At 52.5% G+C, this 20,047-nt stretch overlaps 1 protein-coding gene across 31 annotated transcripts in view; it reads left to right on the top strand.

Moving 5' to 3' along the window:
• The window catches only part of CLEC16A (C-type lectin domain containing 16A), a 220,317-nt gene that overhangs the window by 140,675 nt on the left and 59,595 nt on the right, over positions 1 to 20,047 (top strand). The gene's annotated exons all lie outside the window — the stretch shown is intronic.

The following is a 20,047-nucleotide window of genomic DNA, read 5'->3' as shown; positions in this document are numbered from 1 at the left end:
GCTGTGGCTGTGGCTGTGGCTGTGGTGTAGGCTGGCAGCTGCAGCTCCAGTGGGAACTTACATATGCTGCAGGTACAGCCCTAAAAAGCAAAAGAAAGAAAGAAAGAAAGAAAGAAAAGGGACCGTGGGCCTTTAAACACACCCCTTCTTGTCAGGGGTGGAAAAAGTTGTCCACCAGTGGACCAGCCCCGAAAAAGCAAGTAAGCTTTCACAGTTCTGGTCTCCCTCAGTACCCGGGATGCCTTTGAAGTTTTTACTTTCTTCTTGGGAGGTGTGATCAAGCAGAACCAGAATGAAAGTCAGATTTTCCATGACTTGTTGCTTCTTTGAACAGTTGCTAATCTTTTTTTTTTTTTTTTTTTTTAAGTCGGTAATCTTTTAAATGACATTTGGTTTCAAATGTGTGAGCTTGGGATCTTTGATGTATATAGCAGGAAAAAGTGGGCGGTAATGTTAGGGACCGTGGAAAGCCTACCTCTTCTAGGCTGTGCTTTTAAGAGCAAAAAAGGCGAGAGACAGGAAGGGCAGCAAGGAGCAGCGAGGAGAGTGGAAAATGAACAAGAACCGACGAGGACAAACCCGCCAGGGACACAGGCTGTGTGGGCCTGATCCCAGCCCGGTCACATCGCATTCTCACCGCGGGTCCAGGGCTCTCCCTGCGCCTGTCGTCACCTCGATGGGGCCTGGCTTCTCTCCACAGCCAGCTCTGTCTCGGCAACGAGTGAGCTGCGTGGCCGGGCAGTTGGCCACCCGCCTCTGGATGGTCAAGCAAGATGGGGACCAGAAGCAGGGCAGTGGCGTAAGCCTGACGGCATCACTTTGGAAGTTGACGCTGTTCATTAACTTCTAATTACACAAATACTGTACAAATATGCTGTCCCTGTCAGCAAACAAAGCTAAGTGATTCCTGCCCCCTCCCTCCCACTTCCCCAGATGAAAAAGATTACAGTCGGGCCTGTGTCTTTCCAGGCCTATGTTCCAAGAAGCACGTGGGGCCCCGTGGGAGAAATATAGGACCACTGCAATTTTTATACATTTTTTAAAAATTTTTAAAGTATTGGAGTTTCCTCATGGCTCAGCGGGTTAAGGATCTGGCGTTATCACTGCTGTGACTCTGGTTACTGCTGTGACACGGGTTCAGTCCCTGGCCTGAGAGCTTCTGCATGCCATAGGCGCAGCCAAAGATAATTAATTAATTCATTAATAATTACCAGTTCACTGAGGAAAATTTGGAAAATAGAAACATTTTAAGAATCCCTTATAACCATGTCATGACCTAAGATAAGCATGAGTTTGTTTTCCATAAAGCAAGGTCTTTCTGTGCGTGCTGTTTGGTAACCTTCGTTTTTCACATCAGGCCCCATGGGCACTTCTTTCCACATCATCGGCTGCTCTTCTCAGTGTGCTTTTCAAGAGGGGGTGCCTGCTTCGGTTTCTGGTGGCATATGTATGAATATTTTGTGTGTATAAATGGCTGTGCCCTCTGTTGACAGAGGATGCTAATTTTGCACTTACGTAAATGATACAAAGTTTCCTTTTAAAATAAAGTTAAAAGGGAGGGACGAAACTTAAGGAAAATATCAAATAAATGGTTCAGTTGGTGGTACAACCATGGAAAAATCTTTAGGATGGTAAAGAAATGACGCAGGTTTAGGGAACACTATTTTAACAGCATTTAAAAAAAAAAGAAAGAAACCTGCCTATGTAACACCCCATCACAAGGGTCTGCTGAGATTTAGTTTCCTTCCTTTTATCTGTGCGTTTTTCCCCATTTAGCCCTCTCCTCACCCCCCCCCCCGCCCGCTCCCCAACACACTCTCCCTCACTCATGCTTCCCAGTTGGAACCTGCCTGTAGTTGAATCTCTGTGAGGCTGGGGCTACAGGTTCAAGTTCCTTTGAAAGATTTCCTTTCCTCCTGCCAAGTTTCCCTCCAGGAAGGCTGAACCAGTGTGGGCAGCTGGCTAAGTAACCAAGGGCTGTTTTCCTGATTTAAATCACAGCCCTAAGTAAATGCCTCTCACCACTTCCCAATTCCCTTATCTGAGTGATTTAATCAGTGCCCTCACCCTTGACAGATTTCATTCTCTCTCCCTGTGTTCTGGGGGCCTCTGTAAAGTGCCTTTTAATATTTCCATTGTGTGTGTGTGTTAATCTTTAATTAGAACTTGATGTATCCGAAATATTTTTAAAAGGCTTAGCTCAATTAATTTCCTTCCTCGCCCTATTATTTTACGTCTTTCTTTATCTGAATCATTCATGGCAGAGAATGCTGACATACAGGACCAAGTTCAGGGCTCTTCTCCTTAACTCCCGAGGATGCCTTAAGCAATCCGTCAGACCTGGGAGGGCATCGCAGCCCCACATGTTTACTGGTGTGTTTTCACCGAGACCCTCTCCGTGTGCCAGCGTCACCAGCTTTCCGGCCCTGTTGGACATTTTGCGAATGGCCCTAAAACATCTTGCTCAGTGTCTCAGAGTGAGAAGCTGAAAAGGATTGTGTGATTTGTTCTGGTCGGGGTTAATGACGGGCTGCAGGCTCCTTGATTTAATAGCAGGATCATAAGCCTCTTCATCAAGGCGGGGTTCGCTGTGGGTCAGGGCGTGGTCTTGGCCAAGTCTGTCTCCTCAGCTGGACCAGGGGAAGGCGGAGGAGCATCCCCTCCTCAGGCGGTGCTGGAGGGCCGTGGTCTGCAAACTTTGTGCAGAGTTGAGTCGCCTGGAGAGCCTCTAAGCCTCCCAGTGCCCAGGTCACACCCACCCGAGTGAAATCAGACGTGCAGGGCTGGGAGCCGTGCCGGCGATTTTAAAGGTCCCCGACCGATTCCTCCTGTAGCGAGGTTCGGGTGCCGCTGCCAGAAGGTTTAATTAGGGCTCTGTGGCAGGATCTCGCGTGGTGACTAACAGAAGGGGGCTCCATTGCCTACCCCTCAAAAAAAAAAAGCCATTTTGGGGAGAAGGTGGAGCCCCAGAAGGTAGGTCCTGCTCAGCCGCTCTCCATGGAAGGGTCTGGCGAGCCTGTGTGCTACAGCGTGCGTCCTCCTGTGTCCCAGGGTGTCTGCGTGTGCTGGGGCCCTGGGGGAGGGGGCTGGAGGACCAAGGGGCACTGGGCCTCCTGCTCTAAGTTGCCACCAGATAGCTCTCTGTCCCGCCCTCCTGGGAGGCCTGTCCTGCTCCTCACTAAGGCGAGCAGGCCTGGCTGTGTAACCAGCAGCAAAGCTCCCTGGGCCCCGACAGGCCTCCGGACACAGAGACCCTCCCAGGCTCCACCCCCTAAGTCCAGTGTCCCAAGATGGACACTGACCACCGGTGCCCAGGCACCCTGGCCATCAGTGGCCCTCACTCCAAGAAACCTTGGCCCCCTCCCAAGTCCATGTGTCTGAGCTGCAGCCTTTTCAGCTGTCTGGACCTACCCTTCCCAGTGTCAGGTGGTGGGAGTGACTTTCCAGCTCATTTGTTCCACGAGCCTTCCCTGCCCCTGCCCTGTGCCCAGCCCCACGTGGCGGCCAGGACGTGGAGAGAGCCGGGCCGTGGACGCCAGACCCTGTCTGTCCTGGGAGGCCTGGCCGCGGGGAAGCAGGCGGCCCACAAGGAATCCCCGCCCAGAGCTAGGAGAAGGTGCAGAGCCTATGAGCCGGCACACCGAGCTGTGTGGGACGTGTCCTCAGTGCATCTGCGGGGACCCATTCCTTCCAGGTCAGGGAGCTCCCCGGCCCTGGATCACACTGCTTTGTGTTCCCAGGCAGTCCTGCGATGGGTCATGCTCACTCAGAGCCCCTGGCCGGGAATGAAGCTGGGCTGCTTCCCGCAGTCCTGTATGTCGTCAGTTCTCTGCTCTCTTTGGGTCCCGCTAGCCATGAGCTGCACGTGGCTATCTAAGTGGCACTTAATGAAAATAACATTAAGTACAGCTAAAGATTCTATCCCTCAGTCACACTAGCACATGGGGCTAGCACGACAGAGAATGAAAATTTTCATTTTTATTTACATTGCATTTCAATAGCCACGGGTAGCTGGTGGCTCCTGTCTAGACAGCACAGATGAAGGTCACTTCCATCAGTGCAGGAGGTGCTGTTAGACAGCACTGTCTGGCCAGTGGCCGTGAAATCAGGGCACAGGGAAGGCGCTGGTTCTGGAGTCTCAGAGTCCCCGCCTCTGTGTTCGTCTCCCTGCTGAGCCTCGAGTGCCCTCATCTGTGGCCTGAAGGCAGGTGAGACAGCGATGACAAGGACAGTGGCCTTTACTGGGCCCTGGCCCTCTGCTTGTTTAGGCTCCAGTGCCTGGGAGCTAAGTCAGCAGCCCTCTTTACGGGATGGGGACGTGGAGGCCCAGAGCCTGCGTAGCATGTAAGCACTGGGGATGTGGCAGGAGGCGGAAACGGTGGGGCTGGTGGTTCTCGCCCAGCCAGAGCCGCAGCGTGGGGTTGGTGGGGGGAGGCTTGGTTGCTGGAGCTGCCCCCCACCCTCCACCCGGCCTCCAGGCAGCCTGGCCGGCTCCTCCTGTCCTCGGCCTGTACCTCATTCTTCCTGACTAGCTCCCAGGAAGGCAGCGCCCGCCTTTCCTTTGCCTGCCCCTTGCCTAACAAATCTGAATCTGTGGCTCCCCAGCCCTGCGGACATGCTCTGTGCTTGAGGCTCGGGGGCATGAGATTTTCCATGCAGGCCTCACTATAGTGAAAAGGTGGGTGTGTGGGGTGCTCAGCCCCTCAGAGTCTGGACTTCCTTGCCACCTGTTATTCCCTCCTACCATCCTGCCAAAATCGACATCTGTCTTAGCCTCTCCCTTTCTCTCTCTGTTGGTGGATTTCCTCTGCCAAGAAGTCAACAAGGCAGCGGAAGGCAGTGACATCGAGGCAGCCCAGCCAAGAGGTTTCTTTGCTCTTGCTCTAAAAGCCGCTGTGCTGGAGTTCCCTGGAGGTTTAGTGGGTTAAGGATCTGGCATCACTGCAATGGCTCTGATTACTGTTGTGGCATGGGTTCGATCCCTGGCCCGGGAACTTCCGAGTGCTGTGGGTGTGGCCAAAAAAATTTTTTAAGTAAATAAATAAATGATTTAAAAAATTAAAGCAGCGTGCCTGAGCAAAGATGTTCGAACATCGTTTCCCCAGCCGGTTTGGATTCATCCAATTTAGTATAGCATGTGACCCACAGAGTCTTTTCACGGGATTGGGGTTTGATTTTTTTTTTTTTTTTTTTTTTTTGTCTTTTTTTGCTATTTCTTGGGCCGCTCCCGCGGCATATGGAGGTTCCCAGGCTAGGGGTCTAATCAGAGCTGTAGCCACAGGCCTACGCCAGAGCCACAGCAACGCGGGATCTGAGCCGCGTCTGCGACCTACACCACAGCTCACGGCAACGCCGGATCGTTAACCCACTGAGCAAGGGCAGGGACCGAACCCGCAACCTCATGGTTCCTAGTCGGATTCGTTAACCACTGCGCCACGACAGGAACTCCAGGGGTTTGATTTTAAGTGATTTCAAGTGTATGGAGGAACGTGGGCCGGAGTCACTGTGGCTGTTTCCTGCCTGGATTGAAAATCACAGCAGCACAGGCTTGGGCAAGTTAGTGACTCTGGTGGACTCAGCTTTCTCATCTGTAACATGCAGATAATAGTACCTTCTTTGCTGAATTGTTTTGAGTGCCTAGCGGAGAGCCAGGCACTTATTAAAGTACTCAACAAACTGCAAAACTCTTATTACTTGAAATTAGCATAGATATGCATTTTCAAGTGGAACTTTTTTTACGTATAGTTGATTTGCAGTGTTTTGTTTTTGTTTTATTTCGTGTGGTTTTTCAGCTGCACTCACAGCCTTTGGAAGTTCCCAGGGCAGGGATTGAACCTTCACCACAGCAGTGACAATGCCACATCCTTGAGCCACCAGGAAACTCCATGATTTAAATGTTGTGCTAGTTTCAGGTGTACAGTGAAATTATTCAGTTATACACACACACACACACACACACACATACATTCTTTTCAGCTTCTTTTCTACTGTCGTTTATTACAAGATATTAAATATAGTTCCCTGTGTTGTACAACGGGACCTTGTTGTTTTATCTGTTGTATGTATAGTAATTTGTATCTTCTAAACCCAAATTCCTAATTTATCCCTGCCCTTCCCCCTTTGGTAACCATATATTTGTTTCCTATGTGAGTTGGCTTCTGTTTTGTAAATAAGTTCATCTGTATCATTTTTTTTAGACTCCACGTATAAGTGGTATCATATGATATTTGTCATGGTTTTTTAAAAACAGAAACAGAAACAGTATGATCATCCCCAGGTCCATCCATGTTGCTGCAAATGGCATTATTCGTTCTTTTTTAGGGCTGAGTAATATTCCATTGTGTATATATGTATCACACCTTTATCCATTCATCAGTGGACATTTAGGTTGCTTCCACATCTTGGCTGTTGTAAACAGTGCTGCTAGGAACTTTGGTGTGTATGTATCTTTTTGAATTAGAGTTTTCTCCAGATGTGTGCCCAGGAGTGGGATTGCTAGACCATATAGTAATTCTAATTTTATTTTTTTGAGGAACCTCCATACGGCTCTCCATAGTGGCTGCATCAATTTACACCGATAGTATAGGAGGGATCCCTTTTTTGCAAGTGGAACCTCTGAATAGTCTGTTTGCAGGATCTGTAAGTGAACTTTTGAAAAGAGTTTCTTTATAAGCAGTTTAAGCATCACCTTCCCATTGTAGACACAATTCGTACTAGTAGATTTATTTATTTAAGTGATTTGTTTATGGTCTGTCTGCATCCACCAGACTGTGAGCTGCGTGAAAGCGGGGACCTCCTTTTTCACCGCCGCATCCTTAGTAGCTAGGACTGTGCTTTGCCATAGCAGATACACAGTAAATATTTGTCGAATTAATAAATAAAGGAATGATTGGGAAATCTTGTTAAATTTTTTTTTTTTCATATCCTTAGAAATCCCTTTTTGCATGTATATTGTAAGTTTCAGGCTGGGTCTTAATTATAAACTTCCAGTTAAATTCCTGAATTCAGTTTCAGTAAATAACCACAGGGAAAACCTTTCGTTGCCATGACAGTCTTCCTCCAGGCCCCAGTTCTGGGCCTCTGTTTACCCTCCTCGGTAGGGCTTTCATAAACAGCTCCTACCGACAGGTCCCCAGCTTCTGCAGACCCACCCTCCAGCGGCCCTCGCTGCCCTGTTCTTCGTCCTCCAGCCCCACTGAAGGACAGAACTGTTTAAAAGTCCCCATGTCCTCACGCGTCTCTGACCCACGACCCCTCCTACATATCCTTCAAAAGTCTGTGAGGACCCCCTCGCCATGAAAGCCCAAGGTGGAAAGAATGAGTGGGTGAATGGCTTCCCTTTCTCATTTTGTTCTCCACGAATTTAGCAAAGTAGTTCATACTCAAGTTTACTTTCCAAAGAAGAAGAAAAAAAAAACAAAACTCAGAGGGAAAAATAGTTGAGATTCTTGATTCTTATCTTGTTTGAAACAGAGTTTAGCAGTTTAAGAGGACATCTGATTGGGTGTGTAGGATTATACAGAGTTAGCTGATAAGATTTAGTTTCCTATTAACTGTGTCACTTTAAATCATGGGCTTTGGAAGTGTTGTTTTAGTGCCAAACGTTTATTGATACTCAATTTGAGCGATTAAAAACAGAAAGCATGCAATTTGGTGCATGAAGGATACAGCTTTTGTTGAAGCCCAAAGGTATGGCTCGTCTCCACCAGAGGTCTCCCATATTTTACTGTTAATGTTTGAAGTATCCTCAGTTCCCACCAGCTAATTAAAAATCAGACTGCTATGCCGGTAAGCATTCACTCTGTGAACTAATTTCTGCCAAACGGCCGTAAATGTGTCCCCTGGTGTGAAATTTAGACGCTCTTTCCCATCAGAAAAGAGGCGTGTGGTTGAGTCCCAGCCCCTTCATTTGAGAGCGAAGGAAACGGAGGCCCACCCGGAAAGGCCGCTTGCCCCGGCCGAGGCCAGGCAGCCCCCTCAGGACCCAGCTGGGATTCAGACCCAGGCCTCTTCTCGCCTTCAGCGCGCTCTTCCCACCAGCTCTTGTGCAGCTGAAATCAGAATGCGGCTGCTCCGACCCCAAGTGCCCGGCACGGGCCTGGCGTGGCTCGCGCGGCGTCTCTGGAGCAGCCCCATCGTCCTGTTACGCCCCACTTTACTTGCTGGATGCGGTGCCTGAGGACCAGAGGGTGGGCAGCCGCGTGCCAAGGTCCCGCGGCAGGCAGTCTGGCCCCTTCCCCACCCCCTTCTGCACAAGATGATGCTGCCGCAGGAGAAGAGATGCGCGTTCAGGCTGGACCCAGGGATGCACATGGGGGCCCCTCCCGCCGCTGCAACCAGAATCAGACACGGAGCCCGAACCCCCGAGGCGCTGGCGAGAAGTGGGAGGCAGGCGGGCCATGAAGGGTCGGATGCGCCACCGGTGAGCCCTTCACAGGGGGACGGGGCCTGCGTCGGCCGCTTGGTCGGGTCTGGGCTCCTTTCAGGATTCAGTGAAAACGTCACCTCTTGCAGGACGCCCTCCCCGACCCCGGGCTGTGTAGGTGGACTTCTTCTGGCCTTCCTCAGCCCCCTGGTCTTGCCCCGCGTGGCTGTGGTCACGCTGTCATCTAAGTGTCGCCCCCGTGGAACTCAGAAGCTCCCAAGGGGTGGGTCTCGTCCCTCCCTGTGGCACCTTTGCCGAGCACGCAGTCTGGCGGGAAGGAACGTGCTTCAGAGGTTTTTGAATGAAAAGTCGGAGTTGGCAAAGGGGGAAGAGCCTCGGAGTCAGCAAAGGGGGAAGAGCCCAGAATGGTTCTGTCCGACCGCCGTTCCCGCCCCCACCAGCCTGTCTTGAGAGCGGGTCCTGGCCGGACCTTAGCCACCCAGAACATTCCCCGCCCCGGCAGCGCCTTGAAGGTCAGCCTCTTCAGAAGAGCTCCCTGAAGTCCAGCCAGCGGCTGCGGCGGCACAGATCCGCACACATGCCTCCGCTGGCGGGGCCGAGGATGTAAGTGCCGGTGAGCTTCTCTCCCAGGAGGACCACCCCCCACCGCACTCCCCACCCCCACCTCACGAGGGAGGATCCCCCGGCCAGGGTCCGCTCTCTAGAGCGCCCCTGTGTACTTTTCTGATGAGGTATCATAAAGAGGAAATCTGAGGGAAAGAGAAGATGTGGCCCTGTCTTCAAGAACCTTCTCTCCAGAGGGAGCAAGGAGCTGTGCCCACGTGCCCCGTGTAGGGAAAAATCGTAGGCTGGTTCTGTATCCCATCTCATCTGCTCCTCACAGAACCCCTATCAAGTCAGCAGTGTATCCATTTTTCAGTTGAGGAAACTGAGGCTCAGAAAGGTCATCCATGGAATACTACTCAGCCATAAAAAAGAACCAAATAATACCATTTGCAGCAACGTGGATGGAATTAGAGACTCTCATACTAAGTCAAGTAAGTCAGAAAGAGAAAGACAAATACCATATGCTATCACTTGTTTCAGGAATCCGATGTATGTTGCAAATGAACCTTTCCACAGAAAAGAAACTCATGGACTTGGAGAACAGACTTGTGGTTGCCATTGGGGGGGAGGGAGTGAGGTAGACTGGGAGTCTGGGGTTAATAGATGCAGACTATTGCCTCTGGAATAGATAAGCCATGAGCTCCTGCTGTGTAGCCCTGGGAACTACATCTAGTCACTTGTGATGGAGCCTGATGGAGGATAGCGTGAGACCAAGAACGTGTGTATATATGTGTGACTGGGTCACTTTCTCGTACCGTAGAAAATGGACAGACCCCTGTAAACCAGCTCTAATGGAAAAAATAAAAATCATTTTAAAAAAATAAAGGTCACCCAGAGTGGAGACCTCCTTTATCCCTGTAGCCAAGTGCCTGGCACCTGGCAGTCACCAGGCAATGCTGGGCAGAGAGACTGGTGGAAGAATGAAAGGAGGAGGGCAAAGCAGCGCCTCGATTCCAGGTCCCGGGGTGGGACACCCGCCCCCCCACCGCCCCCGCCCCCGCCTCCGCCTCCAGCAGAGACATCTCGGGGGGCTTGGAGGGGGTCCTGACGCCCAGCACACCCTCGGCGGCGGCGGAGGCTGGGCCTCTGAGGAGCAGAAAGGAGGGAGCCCGGCCCCACATTGATTCCGCGTCCGTGTACCTTGCAGGGCACAGCGCAGAGCTGAGGTATTCAAATCTCTTCTCGGAAATCTCGAGTATTCCATTCGGCCGCCTCAGAGTTAGGTAACGTTATGTACTCATGCTCAACGGGGCCATCTTCTGAGAGGAAATTATGCAATGTCCTATGCAAATGCGGCCTTCGGGAGAGTGAGTGTGGAGATAAGCGTGGTCGCCAGGGCGTCGTCAAGATCAGATCGACAAGCCTCTGGCGGCAGGCTGTGTGTCACTTGATAAGGGGACGTGCCACGCTCTACTTGGAATTGCCACTCACTTGGATTCTGTTTCTGGTAATTACGTTTTCACCCAGTTGCCTGTCGGTGAACTTGGCTGAGTGCAAAGCAGGGGCCAGGAGTGAAGCATTCGCAAGTGGCCCACGGCTCTGCCGCCCCGAGCGGTCAGGGGGAGCTGCTGCGCATCCCGGCCTGCGGGAACGAGAAAAGTCAGTTCCTCACTCTTTGTCCTCCCAAGAAGAGAGTCTCTGGAAATTTCCCAAGGGGGAGAGATGAAGACATGGCATGGGCTTTCTTGGCCGCTTTGGGAAAATCAGTCACCTTATTTTTCTACACATGATGTGCATTCCAAGCAAGAGAAGGGAAGTAGCTGTGGAAAACCCGTCCCCGGGGGGAGGCAGGTGGACTTGATTGAGCCCAGGCCCACCCTGTCCCCAGCCTGTGGGCACCAGGGTCCGGGCACCTGGCTGCCCCAGCCTCCAGCTCCTTGTCTGAAAAATGGCACCAGAGCCCTGCCTCCAGCCAGTCCTTGCTCCTGGGTCATTTCACAGTCACCAAGCCTCCGACCCACCCATGGTAACTGCTTGAGAAATGGCTCAGTCAACAAATGACAGACTTATTCACCCAGGGCAACAAAGAGCATTGACGTGGTGCCCTCGGTGGCCCTGGAATCCACTGGGTGACGCTGAGATTCTCCAGGGTGAGGCGGCGCTGCCCCTCACACCTGGACTCTTCCTGTGAAATTCCTGTTGTTCACACGCAGGGGCCACATGGGTTCTCACAGCCCCGGGCGCGTCACGCACACTGCCGTGTACTCGTGTGCCTTTCACAACAACCCCAGGAGGTCCGTTTTCCCCCCAGCATTTTCTCTTGACGCATTTCAAGCACACAACCAAGACGATGGGATCGTACAAAGAACGCCCTTACAGCCCCCATCATGAGGTACCAAACCCTTGAACTTCATGGGTCCACTTATACATGAATTTTTTTTTTTTTTTGATAAAAGTAGTACCTGTATTTTCATTTTACAGCTCTCTCCGTGAACCAAGTGTGGGGGAGGTTTGTGCTGGGTTAGAGATCACGTGTGTGGCATCGAAAGACCCAGGTCGAAGCCCTGATGCTCTCCAGAGCGTCTCTGCAGGCCTCCGTGTGGGTTTTCAACCACACGGCACCCCTGTCCCCCTTGTTGTCCAAGGATCTACTGTCCTTTTTTTTTTTAATCGCATGTCTCTTCTTCTCTCCCGCCATCAGCCTGTCTTTTCGTTCTTTCTTTCCTTGCAGTGGAAACTGCAGACGTCAGGACCCTTGCCCCTAAAAGCGTCAGTATGTGATCACGAAGTCGAGCAGGCCGGTCACTGCGTTACCCCGGCCTGCAGATGAGGCAGAGGGAGCCAGGTTATGGCGCCGCCAGAGTCAACACCCCCCCAGAGTGGCAGAGCCACACAGCTCAGCCCCAGGCAGCCCATCCCCAGGCCTGGCTCGAGCGTGTTCCCTGCAGCTGCCCCTGCCTTGAGTGCTGGGGTTCCAGGTGGGGAGCAGAGCCGGGCACCTCATGAGTTCCCTCCACAGTGTTTCAGGCTCTTGCCTCCTGGCACTCTGGGGGGAGGGGCCAGGGGCGAGGAGGCTGAAGGCCAGGCTGCCGGTGTGGGTTGGGGGCGCTCCAGCGATCGTGGCTGGAATATTGGAACCCAGCACTAGGTCACAGTGTCCCTGGGTGACCAGCCTGCAGCACATATCCTAATACCTGCATCCCTGGTGCCGCACCCCCTTGCAAACCCAGAGAACACCAGCACGTTTTCCCCTTTGTCCTTGGAGGGACCACACTCGAATGCCTGGCAGCAGAAATTGCCAAGACCTGCTCTCTGTCCAGGAAATATTGCACTTTACAGCTGCCCAGTGCCGTGCTGGGAAGGAGGGCTTTAGGGAGCTTCAGAGAAGACACAGTAATTGATTGCTCCTTGCAGCAGATAACCCAGAAGCTGTTGCTGGGTTGATGGAGAAATGGTTACTTCATTTTCTTCAAAGGATTGATTTGACTGTCAGGAGAAGCGGCCAACCTCGCCAAGTGTGCTGGTTCACACCCTGAGGGGGAAGAGCCGGACCCCTTTCTCGTTTTGGCTTTGGGATTTCGGGGGCCACGCGTGGAGTCTCCCCTTGGTGTTCATCGGGTTCAAGAGGGTCTGGGTGTCACCCATATGGAACCATTTTCCTTTGATGGGTCTGTAGAATCACCAGGGCCCGGTTCCCCTTCGCGTCAGCTCTGCTGGTTTACGTTTATTTATTTATTTATTTTTGTCCTTTTTTGCTTTTTAGGGCCACACCCGCAGCACATGGAGGTTCCCAGGCTAGGGGTCCATTCGGAGCTGTAGCCGCCAGCCTACACCACAGCCACAGCAAAACGGGATCTGAGCCACGTCTGTGACCTACACCACAGCTCACAGCAATGCCAGAGTCTTAGCCCACTGAGCGAGGCCAGGAATCGAACCCGCGTCCTCATGTCTGCCAGTCGGGTTCGTTAACTGCTGAGCCACGACGGGAGCTCCTCTGCTGGGTTACGTTTAAATCAGCACAGGACTTCCCTTTCTTGGCGCTCAGAGTCACTCCCCAGGAAACGTGTGTAACTTTTTTATGCCCCAGAATGGCCGGCTTTTCAGTTTGGTAGCGGGCGCTGCTGGAGTGATGCCATCTGGAAGATAGATTGCACTTTCCCACTGGGCTTCTGATTGACTGCCTGTTACCACCTGCGTCTGCCTCTCCCCTAGACAGCCCCCCACCACAGCCAAGTGGGGCCCGATGATTCATCAGCCGCTTCCCAGCCACGCGTTACTGGTCAGTCGGGGCCTCTGCATTCTGTCACCAGAGAGCCGTGCCAGGCTGCTTTTCCCTGGCGTCACTAGCAAAGCCATGTTCAGTGCCCCAGAGGGCCTTCTCTTTCCCGAAGGGCTGCCGTCTGTCCACCAGGCAGAAGGCTTTGTGAGGACAGGGGCCGTATCCCTGCATTTGAAGGGAGCCCCAGGGGCGGCAGGTACCCAGGTGCCACAAAGAGGAGGTCCCAGGTCTGCCACTGGAAGGGGCGCCAAGTACCTGGTGAAGGGGGACCTTGCCACAGGCAGCGTCACACCCTCTCCCTCCACGAGCCCAGTTGCCGGGGACCTGTCTGCTGAGAGCTACGTCATGTGACCGTCCCCCGACCGGACCCAGCCAGCATCCTCCACCCTGGGGGGCTAGCCCCGACTGGCAGTGCCTCCTTCTCTGAGGGAAACAGGAGCGCTCCTCTCTGGCCTCGTCCTGAAGACTGGAACTCCGGGTCACGACCAGCTTGTCCAGGGTGGTGTGTAGGCCACACCTTGGCCTCAGAGCTCACCACATGGTATCGGTTGTGTGTCCTTGGGGATGTTGACATTCCACAGTCTGTGTCCTCGGCAATCCGTGAACCCACCTCCTAGGATCCCAGGCACTTGGAAAGTGGGAGCTGGACGCCTGACCAGTAGAAGCACCCAGCATCAGCTGGTTGTGGTGTCAGCAGGCAGCATCACAAAACTGCTGGGGGAAGGGGAGGAGGCCCCCAGTGGCACAGAACCCTCACCAGACAGGCCACCAACTCGGGCCGGTGATCCTCTTATCTTAGCTCGCCCTTGGAGGGCCCACAGGCCCCCGCAGTTTCTTCCACACTAATCCCTGGCCCGCCTGCGGGTCTGGAAGGGAAGCCCAGTCCGCTCTCGAATCCACAGAGAGGCCAGGACCACACATTCCATGCAAAAGAAGTTCACCAGCCTTTCTGCTCTCAAAGGCAACCCTGGTCTGCTATCAGCTGTGAACTCTTCCCGCTGGGCCTGTTATCTTGGAATCCCAGGGTGAGCCTGCCCTTCTCAAGGAATCTGTACCTTGTTCCCAGCCCTTCCTGACCTCGATTCATTACACGTGCCTGAAAGGCTTGTGTTTACAGCCTTGTAATCTAAACTCCAGCTGTGCTGGCATTCCGAGCCCTGGCCCCAAAGCCCAGGGTGTTGGATTTCAAAGCCCAGGACTTCAGCTGGCCTGGAAATCCCACTGTAAGGATAAAGTCTTAGATTCTAAATGTATGTGGAGCCACCAAGCCAAGCATTAACTTATGCTGTTGGCATCCCAATTGTATGATGGAAGGATCATTTAAACACGGCGGAAGTCAGTCAGGCCCTCTGTGGCTCGGTTGTGAGCCATAGCCTGTCAGAGGGACCTGGCAGGAAGGCTTCAGCCCAGGGGCTAAAAGCACAGCCCTTGAGAAGGTCATTGCCTTCTGAGGACGCTGGCCTCCCTCCATCCAGCAGACAAATGCTTCTCCAGTGCCGGCCCCTGCCTGGGCCCCCTCCTGGGGGGAGAGCAGTGAGTGGCACAGGCCAGGTCCTGCCTTCTCGGGGGCGTATGTGCAGATAGGGAGCTGGCCTCTCCACCAGAAAGGGAGGAATAAATGGGCCCCCTGGAGACAGGCCAGGCATTGGGGTGCAGTTTCGGGCTAAGGTGGGTGGATGTGGTGGAGAGTGGGCGGGGGGGTTGGGGCAACCACGGATGAGGGCCCATCACCCCACAGGAGTTCTGAGAAACAACCAAAAACCATGATTCATTTTCTCCTCCGAAGAACTGTGCTTGATTGAGAGCCTGCATCCAGCAAGCATGACTCTTCCCCAGGCAGAAGGGTTCCAACCCGAGGGTTCCAAAAAGTCAGGGCACTTCCAGGCAGCAGCCACAGCTGCTGACCACAGAGCCCACGATCCCCATAGGCGCCGGGCGCTGTGCTGACTGTGGTCCCAGGCACCTCTCAGATCCATCGATGCAGAGAAGAAGGTGGCTTGTCTGGGTCACACAGCTTTTAGTGGCAGAGCTGGGTTTTAAACCTGGGCTGCTCCGGCTCCAAAGCCCAAGCTCTTTTCACCCAGCCAGGTTGCCGTGCGTCTGCACATCATGGACAGGTGGCACCTCCTTTTACACATCCCGCACCACCAGCCCTGGGCTGCTTCTCCAGGCTGGTCTTCCATGATGTGTGCAGCTGCCCTTGATGGTGCTGGGAGACTTCTAGAATTTTAAGTGTCCTTGGATACAGCACTAAATCACACCAAATCACAGTTGCAGTTCTCTATTGCTGAGCAACAAACCGCCTTAAAATTTAGTGGCTTGAAACAACTACAGTCATCTCCTTGGCTCATAGATCTGTAATTTGCCCCAAGACACGGTGGGAAGAGCTCATCTCTGTTCCACAAGGGTGGGCACGAGGGGATCCACCAGGGCCTGGGTCCCTGGCTTCTCTTGGCCGGGGTCTCCTTGGCTGCTTGGGCTTCCTCGCGGCGTGGCGGGTAGGTTCCCAGAGCGTTTGTAGGGCCTTGCCTCAGAAACCACACAGGACCACCTCCACTGGGCTCTGGATCTGGGCGGTCACAGAGCACCCCCACCCCGATTCCAGGAGAGACTTGGACAGAGTTGCCACCACGTGAGGAGAGTCAGGTCACACAGGAGGAAGAGCGGGGAGGGTGGGAAGCATTGCTTGGCCATCTTCAGAAAGTAGAGTCCGCAAGAAAATGCGTCTTCAGTGCTCCTGAGGGCCTTTCTGTTCCATCAAGGAGAAGGTCTCAGACTGGTGCTAGTTTGCCTTGGAACTTCTCTCTCAGAACTCCTTCTTTTTTTATCAAAAGAGCAGTCATTAAAGCCGTAGTGTAGTGAAGAGTCCCTTTTAATCTGTTTGCATGGTCGCCGTATTTATTGTAAGCAATTCTGGTCTTCCACTCATGGTAATGATATGAAGTTCCCTTTTTATTTTTTATTTTTTGGCTGCCCCCACAGCATGTGGAGTTCCCAGGCCAGGGATCAGATCCAAGCCACAGGTGCAATCTAAGCTGCAGCTGCAGCAACACTGGATCCTTACCCCACTGTGCTAGGCTTGGGGGAATGAACCTGTGTCCTAGCCCTCCCAAGACACCCCCGATCCTGTTGCACCACAGCAGACACTCCAAAGTTTCCTTTTTTTTTTTTTTTTTTTTTTTTTTGTCTGTTTAGGGCCACATCCAGGGCATATGGAGATTCCCAGGCTAGGGGTCGAATCAGAGCTGTAGCCTCAGGCCTGCATCACAGCCACAGCAACACGGGATCCAAGCCATGTCTGTGACCTACACCACAGCTCACGGCGACCCCAGATCTTTCAACCCACTGATCGAGGCTAGGGATCAAACCTGAGTCCTCATGGTACTAGTTGGGTTCACTACCACTGAGCCAGAATGAGAACTCCCGAAGTTTCCCTTTAAAATAAATTTATTTCGGAGTTCCCATCATGGCGCAGTGGTTAATGAATCCAACTAGGAACCATGAGGTTGTGGGTTTGATCCCTAGCCTTGCTCAGTGGATTAAGGATCCGGCGTTGCCGTGAGCTGTGGTGTAGGTTGCAGACTCGGCTCAGATCCCGTTTTGCTGTGGCTCTGGTGTAGGCCGGTGGCTACAGCTCTGATTCGACCCCTAGCCTGGGAACCTCCATATGCCATGGGTACGGCCCTAGAAAAGACAAAAAAAATAGAGTCGCTTGTTTTCTTATTATTGAATTTGGGAGTCATAGATACAAGTTCTTTATCAGACATGTCTTTTAAAAATATCTTCTCTGGAGTTCCTGTCATGGCCCTAGAAAGGGCAAAAAGACAAAAACAAACAAACAAACAAGTTTATTTCAGTAAAACACGAACGCTTAATAGAAAAATTAAGCACAAGTTCTACTTTCTGCTGTAGATTTATTCTCACGTGCGCTTTTGAATAAGGACATTCCTTTGTTGCAGCAAAAGCTTATAAACAACCTGAGTGGCCATGAGCTAGGGAGTTGTTAAATCATTTAGAGTCATATCCACAGTGGGAGAGAAAACAGCTGTGAAAAAAAGTAAGGGGTGTTCCTGGGTGATTATGTGTCACCAAGGTGTGTGCTTCAATGGCAGAAGTGCTACCATCTGTGAAAGACGAGGCGAGGGGCCTGTGGCTCTGTGTACACTTGGGAACACACAGTGGATGGATAATAGGGAGTCGTCATTAAGGATAACATGGAAAGGGGCAGGGAGATTTACACAGCTACATATGGAGGTTCCCAGGCTAAGGGTCAAATCAGAGCTGCAGCTGCCGGCCTACACCACGGCCATAGCAATGCCAGATGCGAGCCGTGTCTGCGACCTACACCACAGCTCACGGCAAAACTGGATCCTTAACTCACTGAGCAAGGCCAGGGATCAAACCCGCAACCTCAGGGATGCTAGTTGGGTTCTTAACCTGCTGAGCCACAGTGGGAACTCCCTCCATACCTTTTCCAATGGGAACATATGAATATGTTGTCTATTTGAAGCGATTGATAAACTTAATGTTTTCAAAGAAAATAAAATGGCACATCTCTCCCCCTCACCCCTTTCAAGTAAGCGAACTGAAAGGCAGAGTCTAAGATTAGGAAGAGCCTGTCTTCTCTCCCTGGAGGGAGGTCCCTTCGTGGTCCTGGGGTGCCTTAGAGACGTCTGTGACCCCTCCTGCTCTGCCCATAGGGCCCCGTCCCTCTCCAGGTGGAGACTTGGTCCACATGATGGTTTGTGGTCCAGAGTCCGAGCATCCCTGTTGGCCCCCAGCTCCTTGAGGCAGCGCCAAGCCCCGTCTTCACGGTCTGGTTCCCTCATACAGGACCTAACATCCACCCGTTTGTTCATCTGGATGCCCGGGCTGCGTAGCTCCCACAACTGGCCCATTCAGAAACTTGCACACCTGGGTCCCCCGAGGTGCTGTTGGAGAGCCCTCGGTTTCTCGCCATCACCCCGTCCTGGGTGATTGTCACTGCCTTCAGGGCTGGCCGACAGCTGCTTCCTGCCCGTGGCTGGGCCCCAGAAGGACCTGAGGCTGTTTGTACATGAGTGTGGAAAGAGCCACTTTTCTCTTTGTTTAATTGTCAGTACACAGTAACATACCTCTTTGAACCCTCAGAACACTGCTCATAAACCAAAGCGACCTTGACCCCGCGTCCTCGGCCCCGCCTCCCCGCAGAGGCAGTGGTTCTGCACCTGCCGCACACTGTCTTCCGTTCCGCTGTTACACATACGTGCTTGAGTCCATAGAAAATACACAGTGTCGTTCTGTGTGGTTTAATTTTACACAAATTGTGTCATCCTGCATGTGTCACACTACAGTTTTTTCCACTCAGCAGTACATTCTTGAGACTCAACCTTGTGGAAACATCCAGAGATCTCATTTATTCCTGGTCCGTTGCCATAGGGTTTTGCACTGAGTAAGCGGGCACTTGTTTATGGAAGGCTTTCCTTTCTCACTTGACATCTGCGTCGTTACAGACCCAAATCCTGCCGCCGACATCCTTGTTCCTGCCTCTCGGCCCACGTGTGTGTTTTCCCGGGAACACACCAAGTGCTGAGCTCTATGATGTGAAACTTGCAGTTTGAATAAATACTGCTGGTTTGCCCTTGGAAATGGCTATGGTCATTTATACTACTGGCAGCATTTGAGAATGTCAGTTTGCCTATGGCCTCACCCAAATCCTGTTTTCATTTGTTTCCTGCTTGAGCTGAGACCGAGCACCTGTGTGTGTGTCTTTACTGTGACTGGCCTGTGGGAGTTCTTCATATTTACTGATTTATTCATCTTTGGCCTCTTGGAGTTAGTTTGCAGATATTTCCCCCTAGTCTGTTAGAAAATCGTCTTTTATCCGCGAGCTAAATTTTCGTTTTGTTGCAGTTTATCAATCTTACATGTATTTATTTGTAGGGATGGACTCTTATCTCTTGTTTAGAGAAATCCTTGCCTGCCCTTGAGGTCGTATGGATATTCTATGTCTTCTGACAAATCTCTGTAATTTTTTTTTTAGGGCCACACCCACAGCAAAAGGAAATTCCCAGGCTAGGGGTCGAATCGGAGCTACAGCTGCTGGCCTACACCACAGCTCACAGCAATGCTGGATCCTTAACCCACTGAGCAAGGCCAGGGACTGAACCTGCAACCTCATGGATACTAGTGAGATTCGTTTCTGCTGTTCCACAATGGGAACTCCTCTGAAGAATTTTTTTTTTCAGAGTCCTTGGCCCCATCCCCTTTTGAAGTGACGTTGGTGGAGGATGCAGGAGACCCGGCTGAGCTGTGAGGTTTGGGCAGCCCCGTGTAGGATGACCTGTAAGATGCCACAGGCCAGTCCTAAGAGGCAGGCAGGGAGGCTCAGGAGGTCGCCCCCACCTCCACCCCCCGACATAGCTGCTTCCCCAAGTCCTTCCCACATGCCCGTCACCCTCCTGGTACCTCAGTACCCAGCACGGCTGAGTGCCATCCCCAGGTGCCAGGCAGAATTGGGTTCCTTTCCACAGCTCCCCCCGGCCCCCTCCGCCCGGAGTGCCCACAGCCCGCGTGTGGAGCAGCCCAGGGAGGGCCAGGTGGTGAAGGCCTTTGCTAAGATGCTGCCCAAGACGTCACCCCAGCTGGCACCCCGTTGATGTCTCCCAAGGATGCCCGATGCCCTTCTGCTGAGTCCGAGGAAACCGCCTCATTTCTCCCTAACTGCCCCCACAGCTTCTGACGAGCCAGTGGCTGGTCCTCCCTCTCGGAGCCGTCCTGTCGCCCTGGTGGCGGTTGCCTTTTAGTTTTCTTATGAAATCTCTCACGGGGCTTTGATGTCTCAATTGCATTTCTGA

The sequence above is a fragment of the Sus scrofa genome, chromosome 3 (genome assembly GCF_054392235.1).
Source record: "Sus scrofa isolate SSC_HxYL_T2T_F1_AM1 chromosome 3, Sscrofa_HxYL_maternal_Yorkshire_Landrace_v2.0, whole genome shotgun sequence".
NCBI classification, from domain to species: domain Eukaryota; kingdom Metazoa; phylum Chordata; class Mammalia; order Artiodactyla; family Suidae; genus Sus; species Sus scrofa.
The sequence above is the reverse complement of the archived record's forward strand: the minus strand, read 5'-3'. Positions and strand labels throughout refer to the sequence as shown.